Genomic DNA, 10,690 nt, shown 5'->3' on the forward strand with positions numbered 1-10,690 from the left:
CCCAAATCTCTTGTCCCTTGCATTTTTCTTCTCTGTCATTTCGCTCTCTCGCATATATTGCAAAATAATTTTCTGCTGTCGCTTCGCTCCCTTGCACATATCCCAAAAATGTTTTGCCCCCCCCCGTATTTTTTTTTCTGCAGACAGCCATGTCCCGTTCATACTCTCTCTCCAATACATTGAAATGATGGGGGGGGGGGCACTTTGGATATGAGAGTTACTGAACAATTGAAAATCAGTGAATTATTTGGCTTTTTTTTCTTTTGTTTAGTTAATACATGTATTTTCTGTGTGAGTGAAACTTCCGAAGGATTATACCCGTTTCGTTACATAAAACATACAAGTATTTTGAGAAATACCAACAGAAAAAAAAACCCAGATTCTTCCTGACTGTTCAAATCCTTAAAAAAATTATGGTAATCTTCGCTTTCTCAGGCATTGATCACAGGCTCCCCCAACACCCGTCTCTCTTTCTCTATCACCCCCATTCTTAATTCATCTTTTTGTCTCTATCCAACAGCTCATTCATAACTATCGTGTTGTTCTATCCTGTTCTATTCTTCTGTCAGCTTGCTGTCATTCCTACTTTTCACAAACTTTTTTCTCTTCTGACATTCTAAGTCAGAATGAATATACTGTAAGACGTCATTTTTGCAACACGTTCAAATTTAATGAATGCACTTTTGTTACATGCCCAGTGGTAAACTTTTTCATTGAGCTATTTTAAATAATCAGAATGCACATTGGGGTAATTATTTGTTGTAAAGTTTTGCAAGTCATGTTTGTCCAAACTTAAGAGCAAGTAATGTACACGGCGGGACTTCTCGTGTGTGGTTTTCAGCCTCTTCTCCAAGTTCTTAATACAGTCCATTATTGCTGTTATCTTCCACTTTACCCCTCTTGGACTTTCTGATATTGAGTAGGAGTGGTCCTCGAGAAATGAAGGTGCTGAAGACTTTGCAGTATCTGGGAGGTTGTTTGCTGAATCAAAACGTCTTTCTTTTGGGGAATTCCTTGGCTTGGATGAACTCTGTACGAGATGAATGAATTAAAAAAAAGAAACATATAAGAAATATTGAACAAAAACAGATAGAAGAATGAAAAGATAGCTTTAAATTTTTCAATTAAATATTCAATAATACATGAAGAATAATATTTATTTAGGAATCAAACCTTTTCCAGTGACTTGCAACAAAATAAATGTTTTTTTTTTTAATATTCATGATGATATATTAACCCTATCTAGCCCCTGGGGGGGGGGGGCTTAATAAGCTTAATAAGCCCCCCCATCCACATTTTTCACGATAAGTCCACAATGAGAAACGAGGTACCACAATTTTTTTTTTCGTTCAATTCTCGCAGAGCTTTTAGACAAAATTCGAGACGCCCAGATACGCAGTTACGCAACATTTTATGAGTTCATGTTGGACCGAAAATTGCTCAAAAATATCATTTTGTATACATATTTAATCCAATGGAAATTCTATTTTCAGTCATAATTGACAAATGCATCATTATTCTTGCACTAATTGGTTGGAAATAATCAAATCTTGCTTTTTATAATTGGAATAGTGCCACGAAGTGATCCCATTGAAAAAAAAACTATAAAATACATAAGACCCCAAAACAAAGAAATACGTATGGAATTATAGAACCAATAAAATACATAAAAGTAGAAATTTGATTTACCATTTCTTCAGGAGCACATTTGTTTAGAAATCATAGAATTTGGGGAATTATTTAGGGATTTATCTTTAACCCTAAATAGACTGGGCTATTTCGACGCCTAAGAAGACGGGGGGGGGGGCTGATTCAGCCCCCCTTATGATCTCGGCCGTTGATCTCGCAATCGCGACGAAAATTGGCACGCGCGTTACCCATGGCATTATCTACAATACCATAATATCAAAATCTGCTCAAAAATATTATTTTGTATACATATTTAATCCAATGGAAATTCTATTTCCAGTCATAATTGACAAAGGCATCATTATTCTTGCACTGATTGGTTGAAAATAATCAAATCTTTGCTTTTTATAATTGGAATAGTACCACGAAGTGATCTCATTGAAAAACAAGTGGAACGCCTCTGGCAGTCTCGCCTGCATTACGCAATTTAATATAGCAGCAGTGCTAACTTTGAAAACTACTATAAAATAATCATTCACAAAAACATCATTCATATAATGACATAATACCACGTTCATTGACCATAAATGACATTTGAACGGAGACTTAAGACTGTCAACTACACCCATGTCCACATTTCATTCACTCTATCCATAAACTTTCAAAGTTATGATGGCACTTCAACAATTACCCCAACATGGCCTAAGTTTATTGACCTTAACTGACCTTTGACTTGGTTTTGTGACCTGAAACTCACAGAGGATGTTCAGTGATGCTTGATTACTCTTATATCCCAAGTGTTATGAACTAGATCCATAAACTTTCAGAGCTAGGATGGTAATTTAACATATACCCCCAACACGGCCAAAGTTCATTGACCTTAAATGACCATTCACCATGGTCATGTGACCTGAAACTCGCACAGGATATTCAGTGGTACTTGATTAACCTAATGTCCAAGTTTCATGAACTAAATCCATAAATTTTCAAAGTTATGATGGTAATTCAACAAATACCCCCAACTTGGCAAAAGTTCATTGACCCTAAATGACCTTTGACCTTGGTCATGTGACCTGAAACTCAGGCAGGATGTTCACTAATACTTGATTAACCTTATGTCCAAGTTTCATGGACTAGATCCATAAATTTTCAAAGTTATGATAGTAATTCAACAAATACCCCCAACTTGACCAAAGTTCATTGACCCTAAATGACCTTTGACCTTGGTCACGTGACCTGAAACTCGAGCAGGATGTTTACTAATACTTGATTAACCTTATTCCCAAGTTTCATGAACTAGGTCCATATGCTTTCTAAGTTATGATGTCATTTCAAAAACTTAACCTTAGGTTAAGATTTGATGTTGACGCCGCCGCCGCCGTCGGAAAAGCGGCGCCTATAGTCTCGCTCTGCTATGCAGGCGAGACAAAAACCAATAAAATACATAAGGCCCCAAAACTAAGAAATACGTATGGAATTATAGAACCAATACATAAGATTAGAAATTTGATTTACCATTTTTTTCAGGAGCACATTTGTTTAGAAATCATAGAATTTGGGGAATTATTTAGAGATTTACCTTTAAAGCAGAGAATTCTATATTTAGGCATAAATTAGCATTATTAATTTATTAAAAATAAATTTAAATTCTGTAAAATCAGCGATACACCCTTAGCTCCATGCTTGTAGATTACATTGATGGTGACGTGTGTATTGGTTTTCGTTGCGATCGACGGAGATCTGAAGAGGGGGACCAAAAAGCCTCCCCCCCCCCCCCCGGGCTATGCAATCTAAAAGTAGCCCAGGATTATTATGTAGGGTAAACCAAATTTTTAATATATTTGTTCATTTAGTAAGAGTTTACTGTAAATACACAGTAAAGGCCCAGGTCCATGGTTAGCCTCCCAAATAGGATAATTTTCATCTCTATTTGGCTACTGAAAATGGAATATTTAAAGCAATGTTCTATCAAACCAAAGGTAGATAATACAGAGAAAATATTTCTTTAGAACACATGTATGATATAGATCTACTCTACCTTCTGAAGACGAGGCAGGAAATCAAATATGGTTGGGACAGCATCCTGTCTAAGACGAGTCACTTGCCCAGTCCTGTCAAAGCTACCATCTTCAAAATGAGCAAAACGGAGTACAAAGCTCTTGGAGGAATTCAATGAAGCTCGCTTCATATTGACCATCCATACTGTGTTACAGTACCGGTTCAGTCCAACGGCTGAATGGGAATCTGCAGCAAATGTAAACACATGTCATAAAATCAATTACACATAATTAAGAAAATTTGACGCCCCTGCTTAACGCGATCAGAAATCCATTCAATATGATTGAACTTAATATCATATACAGAAACCAATATGCATATATATATAATTAACAAATTCAGACCTTTGAACCGACTTGCATATATAATGAGATGTGACCTTTGACCTGCGGACTCCGAATTCGAACTTAGCCTGTATTTTGTGGTCATCTACCTACACACCAAAATTTTTTTTTAATCCATTAAATATTTTTCGAGTTATTGCGCGGAAACCCAAGTGGGGGGGGGGGGACGGACAGGGGCAACGCTTAATGCCCCCTCTGGGCTTCGTCTGTGGGGGCATAAAAACTCTAGGCCTACATGTACTCAGCAGGGGCCCGTTTCTCAACACTTGGACAAGTTAGTCATATAACTTTATCTACCAAACACAGAGTTAGTTCCAATCTTACCCAAAAGGATTAACTAGAATCCATTGATATCGTATACTATTGGTGGAAAGTACATGAAACGTAGCCTTAGTCACAAAATAGCATAATTTTCAAAAAGTAAAATTATGATAAAACCTAATAATAATAATAATCCGCTTTTATATAGCGCTTAATACATCAAATGAAAAGATAGCTTAAAATTTTTCAATTAAATATTTGATAATACATGAAGAATAATATTTATTTAGGAATCAAACCTTTTCCAGTGACTTGCAACAAAATAAATGTTTTTTTTATTTTATATTCATGATGATATATTAACCCTATCTAGCCCCTGGGGGGGGGGGGCTTAATAAGCCCCCCTATCCACATTTTTCACGATAAGTCCACAATGAGAAACGAGGTACCACAATTTTTTTTTCGTTCAATTCTCGCAGAGCTTTTGAGACCAAATTCGAGACGCCCGGATACGCAGTTACCCAACATTTTATGAGTTTATGTTGGACCAAAAATTGCTAAAAAATATTATTTTGTATACATATTTAATCCAATGGAAATTCTGTTTTCAGTCATAATTGACAAATGCATCATTATTCTTGCACTGATTGGTTGAAAATAATCAAATCTTTGCTCTTTATAATTGGAATAGTACCACGAAGTGATCCCATTGAAAAAAACCAATAAAATACATAAGGCCCCAAAACTAAGAAATACGTATGGAATTATAAAACCAATAAAATACATAAGATTAGAAATTTGATTTACCATTTTTTTCAGGAGCACATTTGATTAGAAATCATAGAATTTGGGGAATTATTTAGAGATTTACCTTTAAAGCAGAGAATTCTATATTTAGGCATAAATTAGCATTATTAATTTATTAAAAGTAAATTTAAATTCTGTAAAATCAGCGATACACCCTTAGCTCCATGCTTGCAGATTACATTGATGGTGACGTGTGTATTGGTTTTCGTTGCGATCGACGGAGATCTGAAGAGGGGGACCAAAAAGCCTCCCCCCCCCCCCGGGCTATGCAATCTAAAAGTAGCCCAGGATTATTATGTAGGGTAAACCAAATTTTTTATATATTTGTTCATTTAGTAAGAGTTTACTGTAAATACACAGTAAAGGCCCAGGTCCATGGTTACCCTCCCAAATAGGATAATTTTCATCTCTATTTGGCTACTGAAAATGGAATATTTAAAAAAAAAGGAGGAATTACCTCCTTTTTTGTTGGAAAAGTATTGTAGGATATGATTTTAATTACTGAATATGTTAAAAAATAGCTCAAAGTTATATTCTCATGAAAAGTTGATTTTTTTTCTCGCTCGCTTCGCTCGCTCAGGACTTATATATATATATATATAAAGCAGCCTTTTGGCACATGTTCTATACTGCGCCCCTCGTTGTTTTTTTGTTTTGTTTTTTACTCTTCACGCTACTGCCGCAAATAATCCTCTTCACAGTGGCGCGTACAGACCACCGTGACAAAAAAGGAATCTAAAGAGAGAAGAATTAAATAAATTTATTATCTGGATATCATGTCAAAATCTATCACAAAATTGGATTTTTGTATTAAAAAGGTAAAAAAGAAATTGCTCGCTCGCTTCGCTCGCTCGCAACTTTTTTTAAAGATAAGTTCTGGCCTTCTCAAAATAGTCGCCTTACTACACCATTACGCCTATTCATACCATGATATGACCGGGAAATTTTTGGCTCTTGCCCCCCCCCCCCCTGGCCACCGAACCCTGTTACGCCGCTGTAAAAATGCTGTGCATCATCATCATCATCATCTACCTACACACCCAAATTTTTTTAAAATCTGTTGAATATTTCATAAGATATCTTTAAGGAGCTGTGATCTTTGACCTGCATACTCCGAATTCGAACTTAGCCTGTATTGGTATCATCTACCTACACACTAAAATTTGTTTAAATATGTAGAATATTTTTAAAGTAATCATGCGGAAACTAAATTGCATATTTAATGAGCCGTGACCTTTGACCTACCGACTACGAATTCGAACTTAACCTGTATTTTGGTGTCATCTACCTACACACTCAAATTCGTTTAAATATTTAGAATATTTCATAAGTAATCATGCGGAAACTAAATTGCATATTTAATGAGCCGTGACCTTTGACCTGCCGACTCCAAACTTAGCCTGTATTTGGTGTCATCTACCTACACACCATAATTTTTATAAATCTGTTGAATATTTCATAAGTCATCATGCGAAAACCAACTCGGATATTTCATGAGCTGTGACCTTGGACCTGTAGACTCCAAATTCAAAGTTAGCCTGTACTATGGTGTCATGTACCTACACACCAAAATTTTTTTTAATCAATATATATAAATCGAAATATATTTCGATTTAATGCGCGGAAACCAAGTGGGGGGGCGGGCAAATCAACGGACAGGGGCAACGCTTAATGCCCCCTCCGGACTTTGTCTGCGGGGGCATAATTACCAAGGAGCTGCATTTCTCAAAATAGTCGCCTTATTACACCATTACGCCTATTCATACCATGATATGACCGGGAAATTTTTGGCTCTTGCCCCCCCCCCCCCCTGGCCACCGAACCCTGTTACGCCGCTGTAAAAATGCTGTGCATCATCATCATCATCTACCTACACACCCAAATTTTTTAAAAATCTGTTGAATATTTCATAAGATATCTTTAAGGAGCTGTGATCTTTGACCTGCATACTCCGAATTCGAACTTAGCCTGTATTGGTATCATCTACCTACACACTCAAATTTGTTTAAATATGTAGAATATTTTTAAAGTAATCATGCGGAAACTAAATTGCATATTTAATGAGCCGTGACCTTTGACCTGCCGACTACGAATTCGAAATTAACCTGTATTTTGGTGTCATCTACCTACACACTCAAATTCGTTTAAATATGTAGAATATTTCATAAGTCATCATGTGGAAACCAACTCGGATATTTCATGAGCTGTGACCTTGGACCTGCAGACTCTGAATTCAAAGTTAGCCTGTACTATGGTGTCACATACCTACACACCAAAAAAAATTTTAATCAATATATATAAATCGAAATATATTTTGATTTATTGCGCGGAAACCAAGTGGGGGGGCGGGCGAATCAACGGACAGGGGCAACGCTTAATGCCCCCTCCGGACTTTGTCTGCGGGGGCATAATTACCAAGGAGCTGCATTTCTCAAAAAAGTCGCCTTATTACACCATTACGCCTATTCATACCATGATATGACCGGGAAATTTTTGGCTCTTGCCCCCCCCCCCCCCCTGGCCACCGAACCCTGTTACGCCGCTGTAAAAATGCTGTGCATCATCATCATCTACCTACACACCCACATTTTTTAAAAATCTGTTGCATATTTCATAAGATATCTTTAAGGAGCTGTGATCTTTGACCTGCATACTCCGAATTCGAACTTAGCCTGTATTGGTATCATCTACCTACACACTCAAATTTGTTTAAATATGTAGAATATTTTTAAAGTAATCATGTGGAAACTAAATTGCATACTTAATGAGCCGTGACCTTTGACCTGCCGACTACGAATTCGAACTTAACCTGTATTTTGGTGTCATCTACCTACACACTCAAATTCGTTTAAATATGTAGAATATTTCATAAGTCATCATGTGGAAACCAACTCGGATATTTCATGAGCTGTGACCTTGGACCTGCAGACTCCGAATTCAAAGTTAGCCTGTACTATGGTGTCACATACCTACACACCAAAAAAAATTTTAATCAATATATATAAATCGAAATATATTTCGATTTATTGCGCGGAAACCAAGTGGGGGGGCGCAGGCGAATCAACGGACAGGGGCAACGCTTAATGCCCCCTCCGGACTTTGTCTGCGGGGGCATAATTACCGAGGAGCTGCATTTGAAGCGAGCCTGAATCAAGGCTGTGAAATTTATTAGCGCCACCATCTGGCTTCCTTTTATTTGCGTAAAAAGAAGAGACACGCGAAGTCACTTTCTAGTCCAAACTCCAAAGTAATCAAATTTGCTTTTTTTTTAAATATGATTTTGATTTAATTAAAAATATACTATTGACTTTTTGTATTATGGCTACTCACCGCAAAGCGCCCCGGTGAGTAGCGAGGAGTTTCGGCAAATATTAATTCTGTATTGTAATGAAGCGATGTTTGCCAACTTCACAGAAATCCAGGGCCAAATGCAGTTCGGTGTACGAGGTTAGTACTATAGTCGATCTATACATGTACTGTCGCAACTATATGTAGCAACTAACCTCGAACTAGTAATGAGTGGGGCCAGGGCCAGTACCACAACTATACTAGTACAGCAAGCGATGGTTTGTGTAAGCTCCACTACACTTCACTACTGCTAACCTCCGCTTCACCTATAGGCTATAGTGGAGTGTTTAATGGCTGGCTATACGAACCATCGCCTGATTTTTTTAGGCCTAGTCACTCAAGGGTTCATTACATGCCGCCGCGCACAGAAAAATCAAGCAATAGAATTAGAAGTTGTGTGTTGTGGACACCAGAAGTGGGATCACAGCACGCGTGACCCGGCCACTAGTACTAGTTAGAAATCCATTGCCAAACGTGGTTAATGGTGCGAGGTTAGTATACTAATACTAACCTCGCAATACGCGTGAGTCACTGAGTGGAGTAGCCTAACGTTAAGTTAGAGTTTCATACGGCATGTACGGCCCACTCACACGTATTGCGAGGTTAGTATTAGTATACTAACGTACGGCCAGGCATCAATAACTTTTGTTGTCATCCAATTTCAATGAAATTTTCAGCATTTTGCTCGAAATGAATTTTACATTATTTATTAAGATCAAGGCCTAAATATCTTCAACCTGTATAGGGCCTAATTCATAACCATTTTACTTTTTAGGTGTGCAGAAAAGACCAACCCCCCCCCCCCCAATGGTCTGCTGACTACAGTACATAAACTTAAATACACGGGACTAGTATTGTTACACAGCTTTTTGCAAATGCAAGATTGGTAACGACTAACGAATTCCCTTTTTTTTTTTCAACGTAATTTTGAAGTCGAAAACATAGCTGAACTTACGAATGCAATGTCCGTCCACATCCTACCGATTAGAGCAGTTGTATGCAGCTCATGTAGGCATGATATTTAACGTGAAATCTAAGCTAATAAGTTCACCAACATGCCAATCTGAGCTGTGAAAAAGTGTGATCGATTACCCGGAGCGAAAACAGCTTGAGCAAGGTGCAGCCAATCAGCGACCTTCTTATGTCCCCTTCGAGACAGAGGAGACGAAATGATTTTATGTCAAAAAGACTCAAAACACAAAATCGTTTCGTCGACGAAATTTTTTTGTCTTTTGACACAAAATCATTTCGTTGACGAAATTTTTTTGTGTTTTGACACAAAATCATTTCGTCGACGAAATTTTTTTGTGTTTTGACACAAAATCATTTCGTCAACGAAATTTTTTTGTGGTTTTGACACAAAATGATTTCGTCGACGGAATAGATTTTCGCATCGCAACGAAATAAATTTTGTGGACGCAATTACATTTAGTCTCGACGAAAATTGATTTTGTGTGACAAAAAATAATTTCGTATACGAAATAAAACTGCGTCATGACGAAATGATTTTCATATGAACAAAAACACATTTTGTGTACGGAATGGCGTGAATTGGACGGAATTTACCATCGGACATTTGGTGCGCCATTTCGTTTGATAAAAATTCATTTCGTATGGCACGCCAAATAAACTTTGTGGACGCAATTACATTTCGTCTAGACGAAATTGATTTTGTGCATTTCGTCGAGACGAAATTGATTTTGGGTGACAAAAAATAAATTTTGTGTACGAAATAAAAAAGCGTCATGACGAAATGATTTTCGTCTGAATAAAAACACATTTTGTGTACGGAATGCCGTGATTTGGACGGAATTCACTGGCGGACACTTGGCGCCCCATAACACGGTAGATAAACACTAACAGGTATACTATGATCAGACTTCTATACAGCTGGGTTGCAGACCATGCCCGGGGGGGCCACTTCCATTCACGAGTGGATACCATGCGCGACCATGGGGTCTCGAAAAGCACCCTAAACACGTAATTTCCATATTCTGAAAATGCACCCCTTAACAAGTATTGGCGTGTGAAACCCTACCCTTAACAAGTATTGGAAACAAAACGATACTGTTGGCAAATATTCCCTGAAATGAACCCCTAAACAAGTACAGGAATGTTTTATTGTTACAGGTCCTTCGGTCGTCGGATTTACCTTGTTTGGTTTAGTACGACCCCACCTTCTGCACCTCGCGCAAATTGGACTCTAAACACGAAGTGTTGGGGCAAAAAGGACATCCTTTATA

At 37.6% G+C, this 10,690-nt stretch overlaps 1 long non-coding RNA gene across 1 annotated transcript; it reads right to left on the reverse strand.

Moving 5' to 3' along the window:
- Positions 1-657: 657 nt before the first annotated feature.
- LOC135157619 (uncharacterized) lies at positions 658-9,465 on the reverse strand. The gene is made up of 3 exons (XR_010296614.1): positions 9,403-9,465; positions 3,668-3,873; positions 658-1,030 (listed from the first exon to the last, which is right to left on the reverse strand). It is a non-coding gene; the product is annotated as an uncharacterized LOC135157619 (long non-coding RNA).
- Positions 9,466-10,690: the final 1,225 nt, after the last annotated feature.

This window comes from Lytechinus pictus, chromosome 19 (assembly GCF_037042905.1).
Source record: "Lytechinus pictus isolate F3 Inbred chromosome 19, Lp3.0, whole genome shotgun sequence".
Taxonomy (NCBI): domain Eukaryota; kingdom Metazoa; phylum Echinodermata; class Echinoidea; order Temnopleuroida; family Toxopneustidae; genus Lytechinus; species Lytechinus pictus.